Source organism: Sciurus carolinensis, chromosome 7 (assembly GCF_902686445.1).
Source record: "Sciurus carolinensis chromosome 7, mSciCar1.2, whole genome shotgun sequence".
In the NCBI taxonomy this organism is placed as follows: domain Eukaryota; kingdom Metazoa; phylum Chordata; class Mammalia; order Rodentia; family Sciuridae; genus Sciurus; species Sciurus carolinensis.
In genome coordinates this window covers 79,428,507-79,454,636 of record NC_062219.1, presented here as the reverse complement: position 1 = coordinate 79,454,636, position 26,130 = coordinate 79,428,507, and the positions used below count along the sequence as shown (strand labels likewise).

The following is a 26,130-nucleotide window of genomic DNA, read 5'->3' as shown; positions in this document are numbered from 1 at the left end:
AACCTCCTTCTTTTGTGTTACCCTACTATATTCTCGTATGAGAGAAAAAGATAAATGAGCAGAACTGTTAACCCATTTTGCTACTTGCATAATTACGTCCACATATTTACAAACACACACACACACACACACACACACACACACAACCTGATTATGCAGGGACAAATGACACTGAATATTTAAACTTATTTTGCCCAAGCCGTCTTAATTTACCCACTGTCATTCTATTTATGACCTTTTCCCTTCTCTTGAAAGGTATCAAGATTAAAAAGAAAAAAAAAAAAAGAATGTCATCCTTGCCCTGCCACTTCAGACCTTGATGCTAAAACCTAATCAATGACTGGATCAGGGTCAATCAAGCCAACTTGGTGTGGGGTTATTTGGTAAGAGCTTAAGTGTGTGGCCGACAGTTTGGATTTTGGCTCTCTTTCAGAAAGAGGCCAGAAACATGTGAATGACCGAAAAAGGTAGCGTTGTCTGGTTTGAGAGAAAATAAATTGGTTTCACCATGGCCACTGGGATCTCTGGCAGTCTAATGTCTCAGCTGGATATAGAGAGGTGCCCTACATACAACTGCTCTGAGTAACCACTTGAGGCTACCAAAAGGAAACTTGAACTAGTGAGAATGCTGGAGCTGCCTACGTCCCAGAGGCTGGTAACAGGGTGACATCAACTGGGCTCCAGAAGTATCAGGACTTCCATTTGGCTTCCAGAAACAATTTCAGGGTGTTAATTCTGATTTATAAAACCGTCTGTGTTTTGGATCCTGGTTACCTTAGAAATCAGCTTTAAGACTATAGCTAAAGAGTTCCCAAATTTACACTTCAGACACCCAGAAATAACACCCTTCCATGAAGAGCCAAGGTGGCTAGAATCAAGGACTGCCTTAACCTGACAAACTCCTACTTTGCAAATTAAGACTTTTTCCTTCCTGGCTTCCCTTACAGAGTAGAAATTATGAATGTGGAGGAGGTCCCACTGTCAAGAGTTTAGCATCAACAGTTTAATATCCTGAGTGCTAAAATATTTAAAATCCAATTTTTAAAAAGCATAACAATAAATTCTAGTGTATATTTTAATAAGATTCTTATTTATGATCCCATACCACATATTTATTTATATTAGATCATATATTTAAACCATTATCCTCTACTGGCAAGCACATAGTCCCATGAGTAAAAAGATGTGAATAAATTAAATTTCATCTTCTATAAGATCTGCCTTTTATTTATACCAGGCTTTAAATTGTCGACAGATTTTTTAAAAACTCCTTTGTGAGATTGATTTAATTTTTAACTTTTCCTCTATATTTTAATTACTTAACCATCATTGAATTTTTCCAAAAAATTCTGAACATTCTTTGATCCAAATTGTGCATAGTTGATTGTGGTAATTAATGTACCATAAGGATTCTCTGGAACTAGCACATCAGTGGTCAGTGTTGCTGCTTTCATTATACTAGAATGTTTTAGGAATATTCTATAACATTTTTCTCACCTGCAAGTTGTCGTCCTGATTTTAAAGTAAAGGAAACAGAAGCAGAATGCTTAAGAAGCTTACCATTCAACAAACTAATAATAGAGGTGGGACTGGCATCATATCTCCAAGGAGAAAGTTTTTTCTTTGTTTGCAATTCTCTACCAACCAAATTAACCTGTATCCTTTCAGTAGAAGATGCTCATCTCAGAAGACAATCTGTGTTTGCTGTTCCTGCGAAAACAAGCATATGGAGCACACGTATGAGACCATATAAAAGAATGAGAAGTCAATAGAGCAAGAACCAAGTCAAAGATGAAAGTAGAAATAAATATGCACTACTGTTTGAAACTAGGCAGTTACTGACAACCTCCAATACTCTTGCACTGATATCAAAGGCAGTGAGCTGTTGTGCTAAAGTTCTGGGAAGACCAACAGTTACTCATTCCCTTTCATAAGCTCACCAGTACAGTCACTGGCATAAAAAGTAAAGATTGTTAGCAATGCCTAACCACTTAATTGCCTAAGTAACCGTCGGCTTTTTTACAGGCCTCATTGTCTTGAGCATGAAGGAAGTGGCAAACCAGTGGGATTGTAATCTATTATCTGTTACCACTAAGAGCACTGATGTGTTGTGACACCAACAAAGAGAAAGGCCAAAGAGGCAGACACCAGGAAACTTAGCTGATAAAGGCTGTGCTATGTAGTTTAGGTGAAGGACAGTAGAATGATACAGACATTATTACCCCATATACATGTATGAATTTTTTTTATATGAAAAATAAAAAACAAAAAGGCTGTGCTAGATACTACCTTCAACTTCTTTCCAAATAGCTCACATATAACAATGGGTACATGTCAGGGCTGGGAGGTGGAAGGGGGATGAGAAGAAGGAAAAGAAAAAGACTTGGTAGAAGAGCTTAAGGAGGGTGGGCTACTGGTGTCTTACACCATTTGATTATTTTATTTTATGTAGAGAGTAGTCTCCTTGTCCTGGTATGTGTGACTGAATCAATTACACACACACACACACACACACACACACACACACACACACACTCATGAGTTTCTTATCGCAAAGATTATCGACTGAAGTTCATACAGGAGGTGGCAGAACACATGATCAGCCCACATGCTAGGCCCCTGGTGGCCCACGGTAGAAGTTGGGTAGCCTTTATCAAAGGAGGTCTGTCTTGCTCTAGCCACTAGAAAGCACATAAATAGTAGTGAATGCAAAATGAGCTACAGTTATAACACTGTTATACTGAAAGCCAGTCTGGCTCCTCACTATGTTAAAAACAGCTTTTGGTTTGCTTGTTTTAAGCCCCAGAGCTTGTAGCTATGATGATGATTAAGACATCAACTTTGAGAAAATTCTTTAATTGTTATGCCTTTTAAAACCTTAATGCCTAGATATCATTCTAAAAATTGCCCTGCCTCCCTTCTGCCTGTACAGTAAAATGCCTCTCCACAGTTCTTCCAGGATCCAGTACAAAGCTAACTCCAAAGATCATAAAACTATATGACCAGAAACACTAAAATTAAATAGGTTTTTTTTCCATGAACTAGATACCAGTGTAAACTTTTATGTAGTACAAATATAAAATTAAGTTTCAAATGATCCTAGAATCGGTCAACAAAGATACAGGCGAAAAGGCAATGAAAAAAAATCATGTTTTTTAAACATTTGGTTCTGCTGTACTTTTAAAAAAATATTCCATAATGAAATATTTTAAAAACCTAAATTTGAAGAAAAACATGTACTAAATATGAAGTTTTGTTTTTAAATAAATTAAAAATTAAATATAGATGGATATTAGTTAGCAATTAGATATACACTGGTGTGCCAAGTAAAAATATTCTGATTGGACCCCAGAAGATGAACTTCAGCCAATTAGCATATGCTCTAAAATAGCCGGGGAAAATGTGGGTCTGTGTGAAACTGTCCTCCATTGGATTCTGAAATGGGTCCACCACACATAAGGAAAGCTTAAAACCACTGACTCAAAGGACATGTCTTACTCAATTCAAGTGTTTTTTTTTTTTTTTTTTCCAGTAACCAATAATGCCTTGCTTTTTTTAAAATGGTTTTTCCAACTTAAAGTTGTTAGTTATGCTTGCTCAACTAGTAAGGCATTATCTCAATCTTTTGTAATATTTGGTCTATGCACTCATTGCAAAATGCAAATTCCTTTTTATCATTTCTTTTCTGTGCAGAAAATAAAGAAGCACCTAATAGAATAAAGACTATTTAAATAAAAGTAGATTAAAACCCTTGGTGTATTTATTTGAAAATCAAAATCAAAATGCATATATAATGCCATGTTTTACTAACTATAAATGGCAAAGCAGTTTCATTCAGTTCACTCTCTTTCAAAAAGAGAGAGGAAACTTTACTCTCCTTCATTTTTAAGGTATTCATAGGCACTTTAAATACATTATAAAGTTGTTTGGCAACATGTTTAATGATTTGGATTCTAAATAGTTATCTTTAAACTGTAGAGACATTCTTTACTTAAATAAATAAGCAATTTTTCATTTCCAGAAGAATCTCATCAAAATTTTAATAGCTTCTCTTCTTTACTGTCTGGGAGAAATGAGCAAAGGCCAGGATTTTTTGTTTATCCAAAATAATGTATTTTTCTTTTCCAGACTCCTATTCATCTAAAAACTTCCTGACTATGGGGAACTAAAAAGAAAGTTTGTACAATGCTGACGGACAATCCAAAGTTATCTGTACAAGGCAGAGTTGGTCAGCACATATTAGGAATAAGTTCTCAAGTGATACCAACTCATATCATGCAGATGAAAGGAAAGTGTGGTTCATTAACAGTTTTTTCAACCTATTCTATTTATATAAACACAACTCAAGATACGTTTTAAGGGAGACATAGACTCCTGATATTGAATTGTTATCTTTATGTATATTCTGATTAACTGTGGTCAAGTTTTAAAAGTTAACTACAGACTTGCCTAACTCTTGGGACATTATCTCAAACTTTTGTTCTATTTGACCCTTGCACACATCATGTCCCCATTAGCCATAAGTGAACTCCCAAATCAAAAGAGTAAAGATAATCACAGAAGGAAAAGGAAGGTTGAGTGTTCACTTTTTTATCAAGTTTTTAAGGATTGTTGGTTTTCTATGTAATATTGCCCTGCACAACAACATTCAAATTCCTTTCTCTGTTTTGAAGACTTTATCCTAAGAATAGAATCTCTGACCTTGCTTCCCCAAATTAACAATGTGCTTAGGGCCATACATGTGCTTTGGAACCAGACAAACCGGAACTCAAGCCTCAGCTTCAAGATCTATGAATCAATTGACTGCAGCCTCCTGCTTAAGGCCTCTAAGCTTTAGGGTTCTCGTTAAAGAATGTATATTGTCTCATTTCAAACTTCCAGCAACCTGGCTGATGGAGCCAGTGAAAATCCCAGATATGAAGATGTGTACGGTATTTGGCATGGAGTAACTGTTCAGTAGTATCAGCCATTGGTATTAAAACGTGTTCACATAAATGCTCTGCTCTCACCCACTTGTTCACTCATTGTTTTCTCAGATGTCTTCTGTCTCATTTCCATGCCTTCTCAGAGGACGTCACACATTCACCTGCCACGCATGCATCCAATCTCCCCAAAAATCCTCCTCATTAAGCCTTTTTAGAACTTTTTCAAACTCCCTTCTCATCAGATAACTATTGACTACACACATAATTCAATAGTCAATTCTCTATTACCTATTTTAAGTTTGCCACCCAAAATCTTAGACTATTTCTTCAATATTTTGTGGTTTATGATGTCATGGATTTATGTTCAGTATCCCAAATCAGACAGTAAATCCTTTGACATCAAACACTATCCTCCATTTTTTTTTCTATTATCCACAGTACCTAGGAGAATTTTTTCCCCTTTTAGGTACTATATAACGACAATTAAACTCTAAGTCTATGGCAGAGAGAGAGAGTGTAAAATTATCTCATAGATTTACTTCAGGAAAATCAGGCCTACAGCATTGAGCCATACAACCTGATTAGGAGGTAATAGCCAAAGTTGTACTGGGGCCAGATCAGACTGTCTCACAAAGAGTCTAGTGTGTGTGACTTTCCCAAATTCTGCATGCAATGACATCTCACCATTTACCTGAAATATGCCATCCTTGTGAATATTTAGTCCATGGGAATTGGCAAACACTACAAAACAGGGATTTTTCTGTTGGTTTTCCTTCCTGCTTTCTTCCTTCCTTCCTTTTGTTCTTAACATTTTTAGAAATTCTGTTGTTACTCATTTACCAGTATGCCATAAAGATAGATTTAGATCATCCAAAAGATAGATGTAGAATTAAATATATCATAAACACTGAGCAAACTCACTATTCTCTATCAGAATGAGAGGACATTCTGCACCACCAAAAGTATATTCCGTTATTAGTGGAGTCTGTAGTTACCATTTAAATATTAATTTTCTTTGCAAATGATTTTGAAATTTGACAGATATTCATTTATTCATTTATTTGTATTGTAAAGCTATGGTCTTAGTATTGTACAGGGATTTAATGCATATATAACACTCCTAATTGTAAGCTCCTCAGAGGAATTTACTAGATTAAAGACAAATATCAATTCAGGGCTACATGTTAATATTAAAGAATGTTCTGGGCTCAGAATAATCATAATGTATCCATTTACTACTTGATTTTAAAATATACCATTTTGACAGATGAAAATTTTTAAAAAACAGAACATACATTCCAAAACTTAAATAATTACCAAAGTATAAGTATAAGCTCAACCTTCAAGATGGTAGACAGGGATTGTGGCAGCTATTTTTGTTTTATTGGGTTTTGAGGTATATCTCTTTTTGTCATTTATTAAGTAATTAAAAGATTTCAGCTTTTAAAAGTTTCCATTTTCTGTACTGGATCAGCAGTATAATCCTTGAGAAGTTTAAATTCATCTTGTAAAATCATGAATTTGATTAGCCTTTTTTTTAAGCATCTTCAATTCAGGCCCTAGGGTGAGCCTGGGCCTTAGTATACTGCCTTTGGAAGCACTTGTAGGTCAACATGGAGAAAGAAGGGGCAAGCATATTAGTAAAATCTTGGTTTGCATGTTATCTAATTTTCTTCCATGAAAAGATTTCTTCTAAAGGCAGACATCACTGAAGATGAAAATATTGTTCCACACCAAAATCACACACTGCAAGTCCAGTGATCCATCAAACACACTCAGGGTAAGACTTTATTATATGTGAGCATAGAAATTCATCTCCTATTTCAGGAAAACTAGAAACTTTCTCTAACCACAGAGGCATGGCAATAAATCACCTTAACCAGGAAATCCAAAGGAGAGCTGAATCCCTAGCATATAAATGCAAGAGACAGACATAGGGATCTAACTTTGCAGTGGACTCAACTTAATGATCAAATTTCCTCATATTTACAACTTCCCAGGTTTTGGGCTACTTACACCCTGCCAGGGCCTATGTGTCTCAGATTCACCTCCTTCAGCTCAGCTGCCTGACAAAAGATGCCATATAGTACCTAATTCTTTTCTGTTCAAGGGGAGAACAGCAGGTATTACAGAAATGTTAAATTTCAATGAGGGTCTTGCCCAGATGTTAATAGAAGAAATTAGAAAATAATTTTGGACAGGAATTGTGCATTCCAAAATTTCTGGAACAGATTTGTGACATTTATGACAGGAACAAACATTCCAAGCACTTGTCTTCTGTGGGATCACTAGGACCCACCCGGTCACATTCTAAATGAGGAGAGTATCCACTATGGGACGTCTAAATAGAGACCCAAGATTATGGTGCTTACTAGGGCAAAGCAGCAAGGAAAAACATCCAAACTAAAAAGGCAGCTTACTTTGTAAACAGTAATTTTAAATTGACATTTGACTTCAGATAAGTTAAAACATCTGAGCCTGAATCCCATGCCAAATTAAAACACATATAATCCATCCTTTGGGGTTGCGAAGCTTTCCAAAATGGCATGGAAACGTGAACATATTCTTTACACAGACCTATTCCTAATCATGTTTCTTCTGTGTTTAACACACTTCAGTTGTCCCCTGTTACCACCCTAGGCTCAAGTCCAGTGCCTCATTATTACGTGCAAAGCCCTAATGATCCCACTCTTCCTGCCTCCTGCTTCATTTCCAGTCCCCTGCCCGAAATGTTCTCTGCACCACTTAATACTGTAGGTCTCCCCATGTTCCTGTTTCCAGGCTTTCACACAGATGTTCTATACCTAAAGCTCTGGTTAATCCATATGTATCTTTTGGAACTCAGTTTGGACCTTTTCCTTTCTGGGAAGCCTTTGCTGACTCTGAAAGTCATAGCTAAATGCTCCTCCGAGTTTCTACACAACATCAGGTGCTTTCCTCATTTAACACTTAAAAGAGTGTATTTTTTAGAGCCTTTTTCCTACTTCTAGTTCTTACTCCCTATTTCTCTACTAATAGGCAGTGAGTTTGCTAAGGGCAGGGACTCTGTTCACTTTGTTCATACTGAATCCTTAAGTACACTGCCTGCATCTCAGTTGTCAATAATCATTTGCTCACTGGATGAATAAATTAAGCTCCTATAATACTGTTCCATTAAAATTTATGATCACAAGTACATGGACAGTTAGAGTCATTGCAGGGAAATTCATGAGAGAAGAGAATTTGTCCTGTTCACTATTGTATACTCACCACTAATAGCAGATATGATGCACATTAGATGCTCAAAAGACATTTATTGAACCAAAACAAATTTTGAAATAACTTAGTACAAGACACTGTCCTTGACATAGTGGTTAAGAGAACGTTAAAATTAAAATTTCTAATAAGAATGTTAAGTATTTTCACATTTTTAAAATCACAATAACTCAAAGGGAAAACCTCCTTACTTGGTATGGAATAATTATTACTGGTAATATTGATAGCTTTGCCTATAATAGAACATCTTAGTTCATTTTCAGTTGTTATAACTGGGTAACTTAAACATAATAAGACTGGGTAACTTAAACATAATAAGGGTTTAATCAGTTCACAGCTTTGGAAGGTCAGAAGGTCCAGAGGTGAGGGGCCACATCTGGGAAAGACTTTTTGGTTGGTAGGAACACTTTGCAAAGTCCAGAGGCAATACAGGCTATCACATGGAGAGAAGAACACAAACAAGAGGCAGAGCCAAACCGGCTTTTATAATGGACCCACTCTTGAGATAATCCATTAACTCATAAATCCAGAAATGCATGCATAGATTAGTCCATTCATAAAGGTACAATCCCCTTGACCTAATCACTGCTTGAAGATTCCACTTGGTCCCTTCTCTTAATATTTGCAATGAAGATTAAAATTCAACATGAGTTTTGGTGGGAAAATATGTTATGTGCAAGCACAGATATGTCAACAATATATCCTATTTTTACATATAATTATAATGTACCAATTAAAAATCAATCTAAAAAAGAATTTTTCCTTTTCAATTATTGTACAAATATTTCTTAGTTTATTGAGTAATGTTGTCAGATTAGCATTTTTGAACTCCAGTCATATCTAGTCTCCTTGAAATACATTATTTCTTGCCATAGTTTGGATCTATAATGCCCCTTAAAGGCTCATGAGTTAAATGCTTAATCCCAGCTTGGTGATTGGAAAGTGATGGAAACTTCGAGATATGGGGACTTGGAGGGATATTCCAGTCATTGGGGGCATGCGCTTGAATGGAATATTAGAACCCTATCCATTTCTACCCTCTGTTTTCATCCCAGCCATGAAGTGAGCAGCTTATTCCACCATGCACTCCCTGTCATGATATATTGTGCTGCAACAGGTCTAACAGCAATGGGAACAACAAACCATTGACTAAAACCTCCAAAACTGTGAGCCAAAATAAACCTTTTCTCTTTGTAAGTTGATTATCTCAGATACTTGTTATAGTAACAGCAAGTTGACTACTACATTCTCCAACTACACAGAAATTATCCCTGCCCACACAATAGAAATACAGTTGTTTCTACTTTCCTCAGAGAGGAAAGCAAAAGGGAGAAGACACATTCATATATTCTCACCTAGACAACTTTTGGAGGAAATCAAAACATGTAACTAGAAGGGTATTTGAGGGATGATCTGCTTCAGCACTGGACCAGAATGGATGGCTTCTTCATCTTTATAGCAGCACAACTCACAATAGCCAAGTCATGGAATGAGCCAACAGATAAAGAAAATGTGGTATACATGTACAATAGAGTTTTTTCAATCATAATAAAGAAAAATTTTTGTCATTTTCAAGAAAATGAATGGAACTGCAGAGCATCATGTTAAGTGAAATGAGCCAGACTCAGGAAGTCAAGGCTTAGATGATTTCTCTCATGTGTAAATCTAGAAAGAAACTTTTTTAAAGGATATGAAAATAGAAGGAAAACCAGTAGAGTAAAGATAAAGGATCAGGGTGAGTAAGAAGGAAGTATACTATATAATTATTATACCCCAATTAAAATCTTTGGAGATCAGAAGTTCCAGGGTTGAAGGGTACAAATGCTTTCAAAGAAAAAGTATTTGATTATTCCACTGCAAATAGAACTTTTTTCTATACCTACATATATCAAAGTCATTACCTCTATATATTATGTGGTAAATTTGCATAACCAATATAAATAATGAAAACACACTTATCTATGTGATCAAGTAGAATCAGGTTACATTTGCATAGACTCATGGTATTCACTTTACTGTAATACAAATGATATCCTCCACCACTTCCCACCCCATCCATCTCACATCAGTGAAAGAATCTCCTTTTACATTCTTAGGTCCAGAAAATGTCTTTTGTCAGATTAAATATTGTGTTATAAATTATATTATTATGAAAATACACCTATAATAAAGGAAAAGAATAAAAATTACTTGGAGTTTGGTTCTCCCAGAAGTAACTGAAGGTTGAGCTTTCTGTGTTAAGAAAAATAAGGAAATTACAAATCCATATGCACTAAAATGAAATTAAACCTCTATCTCTCACCCTGCACAAAACTCAACTCAAAATGGAGACACAGGAATTAGACCAGAGACCCCACACCTAATAGAAGACAAAGTAGGCCTGAATCTTCATCATATTGACTTAGGATAAGACTTCCTCAACAAGACTCCCAAAGCACAAGAAATCAAAGCAAGAATCAATAAATGGGATGGACTCAAACTAAAAAGCTTTTTTTCAGCAAAGGATACAATCAAGAACATGAAGAGAGAGCCTACAGAGTGGGAGAAAATCTTTTCCACACACACTTCAGATAGAGCATTATCTCCAAAATTTAAAAAGAACTTACAAAACTTTACACCAAAAATACAAAGAACCCAATCAATAAATGGGCCAAGGAACTGGACAGACATTTTACAGAAGAAGACACACAGGCAATTAATAAATATATGAAAAAGTGTTCAACATCTCTAGTAATTAGAGAAATGCAACTTAAAACAACTCTAAGATTTTATCTTACTCCAATTAGAATGGCTATTATCAAGAACACAAACAATAATAGATGTTGGTGTGGCTGTGGGGAAAAAGGCTGGTGGAGCAATGTAAAATTGGTACAGCCATTCTGGAAGCAGTATGGAGAATCCTCAGAAAACTTGGAATGGACCCACCTTTTGACCCAGTTATCCCACTCCTCTGTTTATACCCAAAGGACCTAAAATCAGCAAACTACAGTAACACAGCCACATCAATGTTTATAGCAGCTCAGTTCACAATAGCTAGATTGTGGAACCAACCTAGATGCCGTTCAACAAATGAATGGATAAAGAAACTCTGTTATACATACACAATGGAATACTATTTAGCCATAAAGAAGAAGAATATTATGGCATTTGCAAATAAATGGATGGAATTGGAGAATATCATGCTAAGTGAAATAAGCCAAGCCCAAAAACCCAAAGACTGAATGTTTTCCCTGATAAGTGGAGAATGATATATAATAGGGGTTGGGGTGGGGAATGAGAGAATGGGGGAACTTTAGAATATGTAGAAGGAAATGAGAGGGAGCGGGGTACAAAAAATGGTGGAATGAGACAGACATCATTACCCTATATGTACATGTATGATTATATGAATGGTATGAATCTACATTGTGTACAACCATAGAAATGAAATGATGTACCCCATTTGTGTACAATGAATCAAAATGCAGTCTATAAAAAATTAAAAGCTAAATAAAATTTTTTTAAAAAAATTAAAAGAATGTGTCAGGGATATGGATTCACATTCAGAGTCAGAAGTCAGAGAGTCAAAAGAATAGATAAGTAGGCATGGTTTCATTTCAAGGGGAAATGGGAGTAGCAGAAAAGTAGCTGGAATAGAGCCTTGAAAATAACGATCGTCAAGGTAAGATTAGGTTATCAAGTTGAACCTGGGTCAGTACTGGGCGACTGTTTAGATATGAGTCACTTAATGTTGGTCTAAATTGCTCATGAAGATGCTGGAAAAGAGTGTACCAAACCTTCTAGTAGGTTGATACAATATTTGCCAAGGAAGGAGAGAAAAGAGACTCGAAATTGACTTCTGAAGCTTTCTCCAATCTTGTGATACCTATCAGACCTTTCTGTCCTGTCCTCAGGGCTTTGCTTACTACATAAATTAGCCCTTCCTATTTACACACTCATAACTAAGGGATGGCCCTTTACAGGTTAAGGCCAATCTTTTGCTCAGCTTCAGAAGGCCCTCACCAAAGAGGAAGCAAATGTTCAGCAAAATTATATCAGTGAGCAGAGAAAAATGCCAAAGTTTCTCTGCCTCTGCTTTTCACATTGTTAATCTCATATAGGGTGGAAGTCAGATTTGAAAAGTGCAGTTGAGGAGAAATGCATTGCATTGATAAAAGGCAAATAATTCCTGAGTTAATGTACTTAGGGCACAAATAACCATAGTTGACTATAAATTAGTTATGTATCAGTGTCATTAAAAATGATCTATCTCCTATCCCCTCTTCTTTCCAATTGCTCTATGCTTGATGAGTCCGGGTTATCATTAAGTTGGATTTTTAGAGTTCTCGCCAAGTCAATCTCATAACAATTGATTTTTCCAAAACAAAATCCAATTATGCAAAATCACTGATTTCTCTCACTCTTCTATGCTGTACATATTTCAATGGTTCCCTACCAAATTAAACTCTCAGGTCTAATTCTATCCTTAACATTTTCACAGCATTACTTTCTACCACTTAACGTGTAACCAAGGAATCTGCATACTTTTACAGTTATTGATTTTCTGATATCTTAACCATTTTCTCACTTCTGGTCCTTAGTCCCCACTATTCTCTACTGGGTATGCCCAAACTTAATCTCTACCTGACAAAATCCTACCCATTCTTATAGATACACCTTAAGAGTCTAAAGTGTTCCATGATTCTTTTCACAGTCAGGGTTCCTCATCTCTCTGATTTTCCATAGCTCTCTATATCTCATGCTTAGAGTACTATCATAAGAGTCTATGCTGCATCAAGTTCTCTGCATCCATCATCATATGACTGACTCCTAGTAAGCCTTCAGTAAATGGTTTGTTGAATTTAAAATGATAGATATGCACACATATGAACTGTTTTATAATACCTGTTTTATAAAACAACTGTTGTATAATAGAATATCATTTCCAATTAAGAAATTCAGATTCAGAAAAAATTGGTAATACACTAAATCTCTGTTGAGAAGGTACAGAGATTCAAATATAATGAGCCTTGATCATCATATAAAATGTAGTTTCCAGCCCTCTGAAATTTGGTTGTTAACTAGTATCTTCTTGAGAAGACTCATATCTGAAAAATACTTCCAGAATCCAGGAAAACCACCATGTAGACACAAGTACCTTCAAAACCTGAAATCATCAATAAATCATAAAAATCATATTTTGGCTATTTGGTAATTTTAGTTAAGTCTATTGACAATGGACATAGTAGCCAGTGTCTTTGAGCTTTACTGAATCATGTAGCTAATTCAGAAGGAAACCATCATGACAAGGTTTGTTTTGTTTCCTTAGTAGTGGTTTGTACTAATTTGAACACTGGGTCCAGATGGGGATGAGCATTAAAGCTCTCTTCACTTAGAAATTCTGGTCTCTGATTTACTGGTATCCAAGCAGTGCTGGGGTAAATGACATATCCACATGGCTCTAAAAATAAACATGACCATCCCCTCAAGCTCAACTTTGGCATGGCTTTCTGTTTTAAGTGAAGGCAATATAGTCCTTTTCCTTTTAAATCATCCATGCCCTACCTGCTCAAAAAAATACACTCCCAAATCACTAATTTTGATTCTCCCCAACAAAACAAGTTTTACAGTGAGAAAGAATAGCTGTGAAAATAAGGTTTGGATTCTGATTCTAACTCAACCCCTGACTAGGTAAACAGGTATAACACCTCAGCATTGCAATAGCCCATTTCCAGTCTATAAAAAGGAAATAGCCCTGGTGCCTTACCTATTTCATGATAAGAACTGAATGAAATAAATCAAGGAAATGTACTTTACAAATTATAAAGCAACTGAAAACTCTTAGTATCCCCATGCCAGTTCCTGCTGGCTCTCCACCAATCTAGATCAGCAGCTTTGCAGTTGGGTAGGCCACCTTCCTGTCTACCTCTCATGCAACCACTCAGCCAGGTTCTGTTGTCTTCCAGCTGCCCATATGTGTTCTTGTGTTCTTTCTGCCTGTTCATCTGTGTCTTGCACTACTTTCAGAGACTTCAACTGCCCATCTGAAACTTTCGCCCCTAAAATATCACTAGGATCTTTGCTCTTAGAAATCTTTTTACATATATCCTCTCAACCCCAAATAAAGCATTAGTTTATACCCTTGTATACTCTATTATGATGTGTAAGTCTTGGTGCCCCTCCAGTGTGAATTTCTATGTACAAAGATGGCAACTCCTATATTTTGTATATCAAAGTGCCAAGTTCAAAGCTTGCTGGCACACACCTTAAAAATAACAAACCCTGAATTTTATAGCTTTCTTTTCCCAAAGTTATTTACTGAAGGACAGTTTGATCCCCTAACTCCTGACATGCAATCCATCATCAAATCATCTCTGTTTTACCTTTAAAAGGCAGTCTCGAACTTCCCACGTCTATCTTACCTATAGCACATCAAAATCTACATATGCTACACTCCCACTTATCAGCTGCTTTCAACTAACCTACTCTATACACACAGCCAGAAAAAAAATCCATTAAAAAATCTAAGTAATCTTGCTTTCTTCTTAAAACCTTCATATGGCTTTTCATTTCACTTTGAGTAAACTCCCATTTTACTCCCAACAGTAACACCAAGGCCAGGTATAATCTTGCCCCACTGGCCTACTCTCCTCTATCCCAACCACAAGGGCCTCACTTAGCCCCTCACAGAGGCTGTGGTCATTTGCCTCAAGGCCTTTGCACATATTGCTCCCCTTGTCTGGCTCTTCCCTGGCCTTTTGCATAATCATTTTTTTCTTCCCTTCATTTGTAGGAGCCTCACACTTGCTCCCCAACCCCCCTCAGGTTTTTCTCTTCACCAAGAGAATTGTTCAAGCAATCTGGTTATTGTACATGTCATGTTATAAAATGGGTAGTTATTAGTTATTTTCTGGTCTATTCCTGTATTATTTCTCCTCTTTTAAGATTAAAAGATGCATGAAGGTAGGGACCACATATGCTTTTTTTTCATCATTGTGTACCCAGAACCTGGAACAATTTCCTGAAGCATAGAGGGCACTCAAAAATATTTGTCAAATAAAAATTTAGGAAGTGAAACTTAAATATTTAGCATATGCCAGCTGCTGGCATATGCTAGATGGAAAATGTATTGGAGATGGATATTGGAGGCTTTTGCAAAATATACAAGTGTAACTATATTTGATGCTACTCAATTGCACACTTAATTATAATGGTAAATTTCATGTTTTGTATATTGTACTACAATGAAAATAACTTCAAATTAATGTAATAAGAGAGAAGGAGAAAGCAGATGAGTTTGGAGAGATTCTAGGGAGGGAACTAAGGAAATCACAGAAGAGGCGACACCTAAACAGGAAGAAGGGGAAAATATTTCTGGACAAACAAAAAGTCATATACCAAGGAAAGAGGCATGAGACCACAGGGTATGTGCAAGGGATGGCAGTTTGGTGAGGACTTGATAGAGGTAAACCTGAGCTGTGATCATCAAAAGATCCCAAAGAAATATTATTTTCTACTTCCTTGGAACTTGACAGCCCACATATTTCAGACTTGGTTATTCTGTAGACTGTAATTACCCAAAATATTCATTTTCCCATTCCCACCTGATTTCACATGGTTTATTCAATTTAATAATGAATTTAAAGGTAAGAATTTTGCCCAAGAACTAGAGAATCATGTCTTAAAGACAGTAAGCAATAACCATGCAACCTCCTTCTATCAAGTCTGAAAGCAGATTTCAACATGAAAAGGTTAAAGCAAGAAGAACTGGTGCCAGAATATCCCTGAGCCAGCACATCTAGCCTAACCTGGGGAGGAGTCTTAATTCTTGGCTCAAGATGCTTTCACAAATTATTAAAACCTCCATTTCTTCTCTGTTATGTGATATATTTTAAAAATTAAATGCTGTTTTTAAGCTTAAGTTAATTTTTTAAATTGCTTGATTAATTGTATGGGCTATTAAAAAGTAGACAAAGAAACCTCAACCACTGTTGCCTATTACTGAACATAAAGAGTTACCCACAGTAAAGAGAAGTCAACACTATATCTGTCACTACAATTCAGCATGGGCCATATCAAAATCATAAAAGTGTGAAACAATGTTTCTAACACTAAAATGTATTGATTAGCAGGACACAGGAAATCTGCTTCAATTCACCCAATTGGACTGGTATGGGTTCCACATCTCTCAGAGACCTGTCCTAAGGTCCAAAGGTCCTGCCATATATGAACTTACTAGGACACAGTCCCATATGTCGGAGGTTCTGAATAAAGGAAGACATGAGTAATCATCAAAGAAATGGTTTTTAAACAAAAAGAATTTGAAACAGTAATGCCTCCTTTATTTCACTGCACTAAATATGGTTGAATACCTTCTGCGAAGGTCATTTGTGGACCTGGGAATGAAAAGTAAAGGCATTTCTTCTAGATAAAAGAGTTGTTAGGATTGATCATTTTTCTTCCTTTCATATGTCATCTTGCTCTGCCCTGATGTTGTTTTTTTTTTCTGTACTCCATTATAATCTGCCTGAGAACCTCATTTAGTTAAACATCCTCCACCCAGTGCCGTAGGAGAATGGAGGTGGCTTCTGTCTTTTGGGTTTGGTTTTTCCCGTAAGTATGTTGTTAAGAACTATATTCTTCCTTCATATCAAAACCCATGCAGTTTCTTTCTAATTTTAGTTTCCCTCTCTGACCAGTAACCTTCAATCAAAATTTTGGCATGTAAATATATTATAGGATTTTTCATTTTATGAGTGCTGCTGTTGAAATTTGGCATATAATATGGGAAATTTCAGAAACATTTTTCATACCATCCATTAATCTCCCCTGTCTTGCTCCCTCCCATCACACTGTAACTCCACCTCTCTCCTTGTATATACCAATGCTCCATTTGGGTAAGAATAAATTTAGTTTGCTATTTCATTCAAGAAACAGTTACTGACTGGCAGCTATGAGCCAAGCACTACACTATCGGTTGGAGATAGAGAGATAAGTAGTGTCCATCTCCTTAAGGAAGCCACTTTTATTTCTATTCCCCATTACATACATTGTTTATACATTTACTGAATTAAAATAAATTGCTAGATAATGATTAAAGATGCTGAGAGACTCTGGCCTAGTTAAGTAATCAAGTGCTTCAATGATATCCTAACCTTCAAACCTCATATTAATGTTTCTTCTGAGTGTCCAAGAGCAAACATTGCAGGAATGGTGGCTACAAAGACTAGAGAGGAAGGGGAGGGGAAAGCTCCATCCAAGCTATACTGGAGGCGAAGAAAGGGTCAGAGAAGCCAGCCATGAGTTGACCATGACCTTTGATGTCAACATCTGGGGTGGGGTAGTCTTGTTAATCTTGGATGGCCCCACTTCATAATAAGTTTTTTGACTTTTATGACCTTGACCAAACTCGTAATCCAAAAGTGGTGAGAGTTGAATTCATCATACAAACTTTTCACAAAGTTTGTGCAAATTTTCAACTAAAATGGTTCCTTGGGGTCTTCATATGGTGACCTGTGAATGAACATCCCAGAGACAAAGGTGGTTTCTAGACAGAGAGAAGAAAGAAACTCTCTAAGTGGTAAGACTACTCTGGCCAATTACTGTTACAACAGATAATCTATGGAAATGGAGACTAAAAGTCTCCATTAAAGTTTATTTGTTTTTAAAGTTTATTTGTACTCTTGGTTGTATTATAGATACAGGTTACTTAAAGTTTATTTGTACTCTTAGTTGTATTATAGATAAACAAAGCTCACTTTTTCATGCATTTCTGTTTAAGTAGTTCTGAATAGAAAATAAAATTTTTCATCATTTAGTCAATGATTAATGAGTGTCATTCTGTGCCAGGACTTATACTGGGTATTACATACTCAAAGGTAAATATGACATGCTCTCAAGGAAGTACCCAGTCAAGTGAAGGCGCAAACAATTAAATAAATGTGCTGGTAGGGTCAACTTTTTAATCCCTAATCAACTTATAATTGATTAATCACAGCAATCTTCCCTAGAACTAGAAGAGGGCATTTTCTTACTAGATTGCTTAAACTTTGAGATACAAAATTGGAAAACTGGGAGAAATAGAGGGCTGGAAAAGATACCAGGGAGATGAAAGAATGAAGAGGCTAACTCAAACTACTTACAGAGAGAGAATGAAGTTGTAAGATAAAAAGAAAAATCACATGACTAAAACTGAAGAGAACATTTTGGAAGCTGGTATATAAGCAACTCTGAAATATGTTTAAAAGGCAGTGCACAAGAGCAAAAGAATAGAAAACAATCGTGATAAGAATTGTCCTGAAGAGAAGTTGAATCCCTTCTGCTTTTTTGGGAGATGAAAGTAAAATTAGAATGTATTTTGGATTCATGTTTGGCACTGCCATGCCATGCTACTTTGCCTATGATTCTAGATATTGGGCCACATCATGCCCCAAAATCTACAGTACACATTTGGATGGCAGGCTCTATTACTGCATTGTATACAGTATACTGAGGTTCAAGTACAGAAATACCTACATTTAGTTAGCACAATGTTATGATGTTTTGGATGTGAGGTGTCCCTCAAAAGCTCATGTGTGAAACATTGCCAGAAGGTTCAAAAGACAAATGATTGGGTTGTGAGAGTCTTAACCCAATCAGTGAATTAAGCCCTTATTAGGGATTAACTGAGTGGTAACTGAAGTGGTAGGGTGTGACCGGAGGAGGTAGGAATTAGGGGCATGGCTTTGTGGTATACATTTGTAGCTAACAAGTGGAGACCTCTCTCTCTCTCTCTCTCTCTCTCTCTCTCTCTGCTTCCTGATCATCACGTGAGTTGCTTCCCTCTGCCACACTCTTCCACCATGATGTTCTGCCTCACCTCAAGCCCCAAGGAATGGAACTGGCCTTCATGGACTAAGACCTCTGAAACAGAGAGTACTTAAATAAACCTTTCTTCCTCTACAATTGTTCTGGTCAGGTCCTTTAGTCACTGCAACAAAAAAGCTGACTAAAACACACACCTTTCCTCAGGCTGAGAGGTTCTAATTCACTACATCAATTTAATAGTATCTTGTAATGTCATTGAAGGCTCCAAGGATAAGGATGTGATTCATGAATCATTTATCTGTGTGTGTGTGTGTGTGTGTGTAAGTGCAAGGTATGTACTCAACAGATAAAAAAGATTTAAAAGAAACGGAAAGGAAAGAGCAGAACAGACTTTCAACAACTAAATAAGATTGGAGGAGGTAGGGAAGAACACAAGTTGGGTGGATCGAAGAGCTTGTAGCTGTCATCCTCCTCCATTCTGTCATCAAATACTATCATTCCCAAAAATTTCTGCTCATGGATGTTTTTATTATTCTTTTCTGATTAAAAAAAGTTGATGACTTTTTCACTATTACCTTAAAAAATAGATGATATACATTTTACTATACTCAGAGTAAATTTTATGTATGTTCTATCTGTCATGTTTTCACTGCATATGGGACTGTTGAATTTTCTTTTCCCCTTTGGGAAAGTTAGGGGTACATGATTTTGTTTCCATTCCTCCGTTGGCAATATTATGAGAATAGACTATTCTAGACTAAAAGCAAACCTACATGCATTATCCTGGCATCTATAAGAAACTGCAAATTGTTTCTTGGAGCTCCAATAAGAGATGAACAAATGAATAAAGATAAATGAACAAATACATGCAGCACTTAGTATGGGTCCCCTTCAGGCCAAGTCCTTTACTTGTAACATTTCATAGTCCTAATAACAATCCCAAATTAGATGCTATTACAGTCCTTATTCTGGAAACTCAGAGTGATTAAATAATTTGCCCAAGATCACACAACTAACAAGCAACAGGTTGAGATTTAAATAAGCAATTAAGTTTCAGAGCCCTGGTTTCTAAGCACTGAGCTATATGACCTCCCCAGGAATGCTGCACAGCAAGGTCTGAGCTTTATCCTCTAGTCAGTTCTCCTCCCCTGCAGCATGTGTATTAGGGACACATGAAGTTAGAAGGTGTATGTGGCCATTTGCCTAGCAAGTCAATTATATTCAGACCTATGAGGGGAAATTCTACTCAAGTAGGTGAAAAAAAATTAAAGATCTCATAGGAGAAAGAAAGATACACTATAGATTAATATGTAATATTTTAATAAATTATAAAGATAAATCTGGAGATTTTGAAAAAATGACAAGATTTTGGTCAACATTTCACTGTGTTCTTTTTCTCCAGGCTTATTCATCACATTGTTTAATGCATGCAAAGGTATTCTTTTGGAATACTGGTTTAGGCCTGAGAGCCAGAGTGCTTCAGCAAAGGTGCATTGTGGTCCAGTTTACATTTTGGAAAGCTTTTTCACAGGTAAGAGAAGAATGTGAGAAGACAATCAGGCTTCCCAGGTAGAATGGACACAGTTCATTTTAAACAGGTTGAGAATGAGGAACTGGAGATTCTCCAGAAGGCCATGGTGATGAGGACAATGTATGTAGGTCTGTAATTAGGCAGAGAAGTCTTCCACAAAAGCCATGTATTGCCTTCCTAAAGTGTTCAAGAGGCTCTCCCACCCAGTTCAGAGAACAATGTTTGATGCAGACTGGATTTGACAAAATTATGTTGGATGAATGAAGGTGGGAAAAAAAAAAAGAGGGCATTTAATGATAATATGATTGATAAAAGAACCTATCAATGCTAAACTACAAACCAGTTCAGAGTTGAAGAACCTTTTTTATCTTTATATGTGCATATGAAAGTCATAAATATTTCGTAGGGTTCATAGGGTAGAATGAGGCTTATCCTTTCAAGAAACTGTTTTCTTTAAACAGAAAGTTTCTATATGATACTATAGCATTTTTTAAAAAAACTTTCGATTTACAAACACCAGTTCTCTGATATTTTTATGATGCAGAGTTTTTACTTAAGGTAAATATTTGTAAAGGCCTTTTAAATAATCTTTTTGTCAGAGACACTGTTTCTTTTCTAATCTCTGAGAGGATTCATGTGCTTCTAACAAAATTGTACACTACATATATATGTGTATAATTATTTTACATAAAGCATATATGCACATATGAATATACCTGGACATGTATGTATGTATATATCTTTCACCAAGTATGTATTTAATAGGAAATAGTTTGTTTTTCCAATCTGACCTATGCAGTACAATAGATCATTTGAATGCTTATTTTGCCTCAATATTTACTTCAATGACTTCATTACCTTTTCTATATTTTAAAACTCTATATAGACACATTTCTTAAGGGACTTTTTTACTTCTAAGTTTCCCAGTTGTTCTATTATAGATTATTGGGAGTTCTGTGGCATTTTGTTACTATAAAATTGGGTTTCAACTTTATGACTCACTTTCTGGAAATCAGTTTTCTAAAGTCAGTACCATTTAATTTCACTGAATTTTGAATAAATTCATATATGCCCATAGATGGTACTTTAAAACCATTATTGAATTGGGTTTTACATTGATTTTTATTTTAATTGTGGGGTTTAGCATATTTGCTTCTTTAAAAGTGCTTTTAGTGTGAAAATGAAATTTTGTTTTGCCATAAACTTATAAAGGGTGCATGTTGATATGAAGTGACTGAACATGGTACTATAAATTTTGAGGCTTTAGTTTGCCTTTGATTCTATAACAGTTTTTATGTAGATATGTGTGGTTGCAGAACATGAACTAGCCTGTCATGATTTCCCTTCAAAGGAACCAAATTAGAAGTGTGCATTATAACAGTGTTCCATGACTTTCTTCTCCTGACCTTAACTTCCAACTGTCTGACTATTCCCAATACTTTCATTATGTTTTCTGGAGCTCTCACTCCATGGCCAAACCTCTAAATTCATTCCATCTTCTTGCCTTAATTAAACCTCATTCTCTCTGGATACTACTTCCCTAGAAATCTCACTGGAGAATGTGGCTCTTAAATGTCATTGGTATCTCAGAATAAGAAAGCAGAGCCCAGGTCATTACACCCAGTAGTGCTTCAAAACAATCCTCATTACCATCGGTCCTCATGTGAAATCTCCTCTTTCTTTGGAGGCTCATGTTTATCAGTCATATCATAGTCTACCCTACCTAATACCCAGGGTAGGTGTGGATTCCATGGACAATTGCCCCACATTCACCACACCTTAGCATGTATTCCTTAATATCACTCACTTCATATCACTGAGTTCTCCAACCACTTGATGACTTGACTTTCTTCTTATCTGTGCCACCTATCTCCCTTTGCTACCCATGTAGGAATTCATAGTTCATTAATAAACATTTTCTGGGCAGTACTCTCAATAACCTTAACCTACTATTCTCCCAATTGCTCTGGACCAGAAAAACCCAATCCTGGACAACCCATGTGTCTATCCTTATCTATATTTTAAGGCTGCAAAACATAGCCAAACATAATAATCATCATCATGAAAACACATCCATTGGTCTACTGCAAGTTAATTGACTTAAACCACAACCTGATCCACAGGGCTGCTTGACAGTCAGTCCTTCCACACTACTCCAATCAAGTCTCCTACTTTCCATAGTGAATTTCTAACCTTCTTGGTTCTCCTGAAGTCTCTACATCACCCCCATTGCTCTTAGAAGACTGTCTCATCTCCCACTTCACAGAGAAAACAAAAGCCTTTGTTCAAGAAGTCCTTGAGCTTCTTGCTCAAAAGTCATAGATTCCTTTGTGTTTGTTCTTGTCCTTTTCACCTCCCCTTCTGCCTCAAGAGAGGAGGTTTCCATATTCCGTTTAAGGCTTATATCACTACCTGAGTGCAGGATCCCATCCTTCTTATACCCTTAGAAATTTAATCTATCCATTTTTTCCTTTCTCTTTTATTTTAATCTTCCTCATCACTTGGTTTCTTCCTATCAGCAAGCCTAAGTCTTTCATGACTGAGAATTTTTTCTTCATCCCTCCAATTTTATCCAATACCATAGGAGTCTTCTTTTCCCATTCTGTACTTGTGAGGCCAAATCTGATTCCCAAAAACAGAACTGCAATATACTTAATCATTTGCATTATTTTACAATAATAAAGTATTTTAGATTACTACAATCTCATTAACAAAAGCAAATCTACCATGTAAAACTCAATATTTCTTTGTTACTCTTTGTTTTATAGTATATCTAATTTAATCTCTACAAAGTGCTGAGTTAAGTGTATAGTCAGTTACTTGAATCACTTTTTGTATGTGCATAGTTTGTTTTATCACTTTGCCAGAAAGAATCATTAATTTCTACTTGTATTCAATTTTAGAGTTTGTTTGCTTCATATTTACATATTTATTTTATGTTTAAGTACAAACTTTAACATGATTTAAATATATGCATATAAATGTGGATACAAAAATGTCTCACTCCCACCTCCTCCCAATGTAGAATCTGTTCTGGTATATCTTTCCTGCATTTCTTTTCTGTAAAAATTGTATATTTATATTTTTGACCCATATACTTTCACAACAATACCATATGCTTTTTATTCCTTGCTTTTCACCATCTTAGTTAAAGTCTATAGTTTTGTGATATATTGTATATTAGTTATATTTACTCTGTTTCTCTATGTGATATTTCTTTGCATATTGTCCTACATATGGTATTTAGGAAGGTTTTTGCTTTTCTTCTAGGGTTTATTTTTTTCCTTTTGTTATGTCCTTAATCTACTTTTCCCTTTCTGAGGCTTTGACTAATTGATTTGTCAACTCTAAGTGATATACTTTGTCTACATATATTACCTATAAACCAATGAGTTTATGCTACTCTGGCTGAGCCTTCTCTCTACCTTCCCCTATCATTCTGGGGGTCTGGTTTATTTCTACTTGGCAAATATATAAAATTTATATATTCTTCCCCCACACTTTGTTTTAATTTTAAGAATATTGAAGTAGATTCAATGTATTCTGTCCTTTCATCAGAGTTATATATATATAACTACAGCATTCCTTGAGTTCTCATATTTTCAAAATTGTTTTTATACAGCCTTGGTAATCAAGGCATAACTTTTTTAGATATGAAATTGTTGAATTACACTTTCTGTTCTTACGTTTTAAAAATTTTCATTTAAAAGTTGTCTTGCTTTGAATCTTTCTGACTTCAGCTTGAGTTTTTTCCCGTGTAAGTTATTTGACCTATTGGCCTGGGAAACCCAGAGATTGTTTTCTTTATGATTAAAGTCTAAAAGTTTTACTAGGATATATTTCTGAGTGACCATTCTTGGTCACTTTTACTAGGTCAATTCCCAAATATAGATTCATGTTCTTTTATTTCTGAAAAGTTTCCCTGAATTATAACTTTTAATAAAATTTATGTTCCATTCTTTTTCTTATTCAAGGACCCCAACTGTATGTATGTGAGATAACCTTTGCGTATCGTTCATAGCTATCACTTTCTCCCTGATTGTTTTCCTTTCTCTTTATTTTCATTCCCTTGTTTTTTTTTTTTTTAATTTCCTTCCTCAGCGTCCTTCATTATAATCTCCATTGATTCTGTTCTCTTTTGTTCACCTTGTAGTTTAGTCTTTATTCCTAATTTTGTTTTTCTCTGCTGTTTCTCTCTGGAGTTTGCTTAGTTCTTATATTCTTTTAGCCTTTCTTCTGAATTTCTGAGTACGAGTACCTGATTGGAATTGATTATTTTAAATATGCACAAGCATTTATTTAATAATATTTAGTTTTCTTATTCTTCATGAAGTCTTTAGAAGATTTTTCATCAATAAACGTTTTATTTCATATTTTCTATATTCTTCATGCAGTAACTTTGTTTCAGTTATTTCTAACATTGAAGTATTCTAAATGTCTTATATTTTACTGAATTGTCAAAATGAAATAATTCTATATTGACTGATATGCAATATTCGGTGATCTGTTCATTTTTTTAGATTAAGAGTACCTTTTTTGTTGAAATGAAGTAAAATTTTTAATTAAAAGACATGATTTATGAAGAGAGCAGTTGCTTTGTATTTTTATTTAGTGATTCTCTGTTGTTTATTTTGATCTTTAGTTTTTGCTGGTTTTCCCTTTTACCTTTCAATTCCTACAAGTGGGTCACTCCCAAGATTTCCATCTTCAGTTCTCTGCACATTCAAGTCACTTCCTTTTGACTTCCAGGAACCAGCATTCTGGTATACAAGGTAATCTGTTTTTAAACATCTATTTTCCATCACCACTAGGCCCATTGTCTTCTCTTTTCCATGAAGTTTCCACTTGATTTTCTATTTTGTTATGTGCTTCAGAATTGACTTTGCTCTTTTAAACATGTATTTCCATTCTTCTATGTAAATGAAATTTATGATATTCTTCATCTTCTATGTTGTGGGCATTGGTCTTTGAGTTTTTCCTGGATCTCCTTATCTGTATAGTTTGTGGAAGATGTATGTAGAGTTTGGAATTTGGGTACCTGTCATTTTCTTTATTTGTAATGTTCCTCAGGGTCCTATTCTGGAACTCATTTTGCTTTTTGTAAGTTTTAGTTTAGTGTTCCTTCACTTAAATGTTACAGGCTGATGACTATCATATTTTTATTTCTTTTCCCAAAATAATCAACTTATAAAGATAAAAACTGTATTTTGTCTTACAATTCTGGAGCTTCCAATCAACAATCAGTTGGTCCTATTGCTTTGGGTTTGTATAGCAAAACCATTTGCAACAAAAGCCAAGGAATAAAGGAAGAAGTGGCCATGGTTCCACATCTCCTCAAGGGAACACCCCAAATGATCTAAAGAACTCCTACAAGGCTCCACCCTCCAAAGGTTTCACCTCCTTCTAATAGCGCCATGTACTGGGGAATAAGGCTTTAAAACATGGGTCTTTGGAGTACATTCAGAATCCAAACTATAGCATTCATTGTCCTATTCTAGAACTCTCCTCTTTTTACTTTTCCAAAAATGTCTTCAAGTGACCTCAACTAATTCTGTACTTTTAATTCAACTGTATAAACTAATGCCTATTAAATTTTATTTTATTTTGTTACCTGTCCTTTAGTAATAACCAATA

At 35.6% G+C, this 26,130-nt stretch overlaps 1 pseudogene; it reads right to left on the bottom strand.

The window, feature by feature from the left end:
- The window catches only part of LOC124989250 (mitochondrial nicotinamide adenine dinucleotide transporter SLC25A51-like), a 59,416-nt pseudogene that overhangs the window by 8,899 nt on the left and 24,387 nt on the right, over positions 1-26,130 (bottom strand).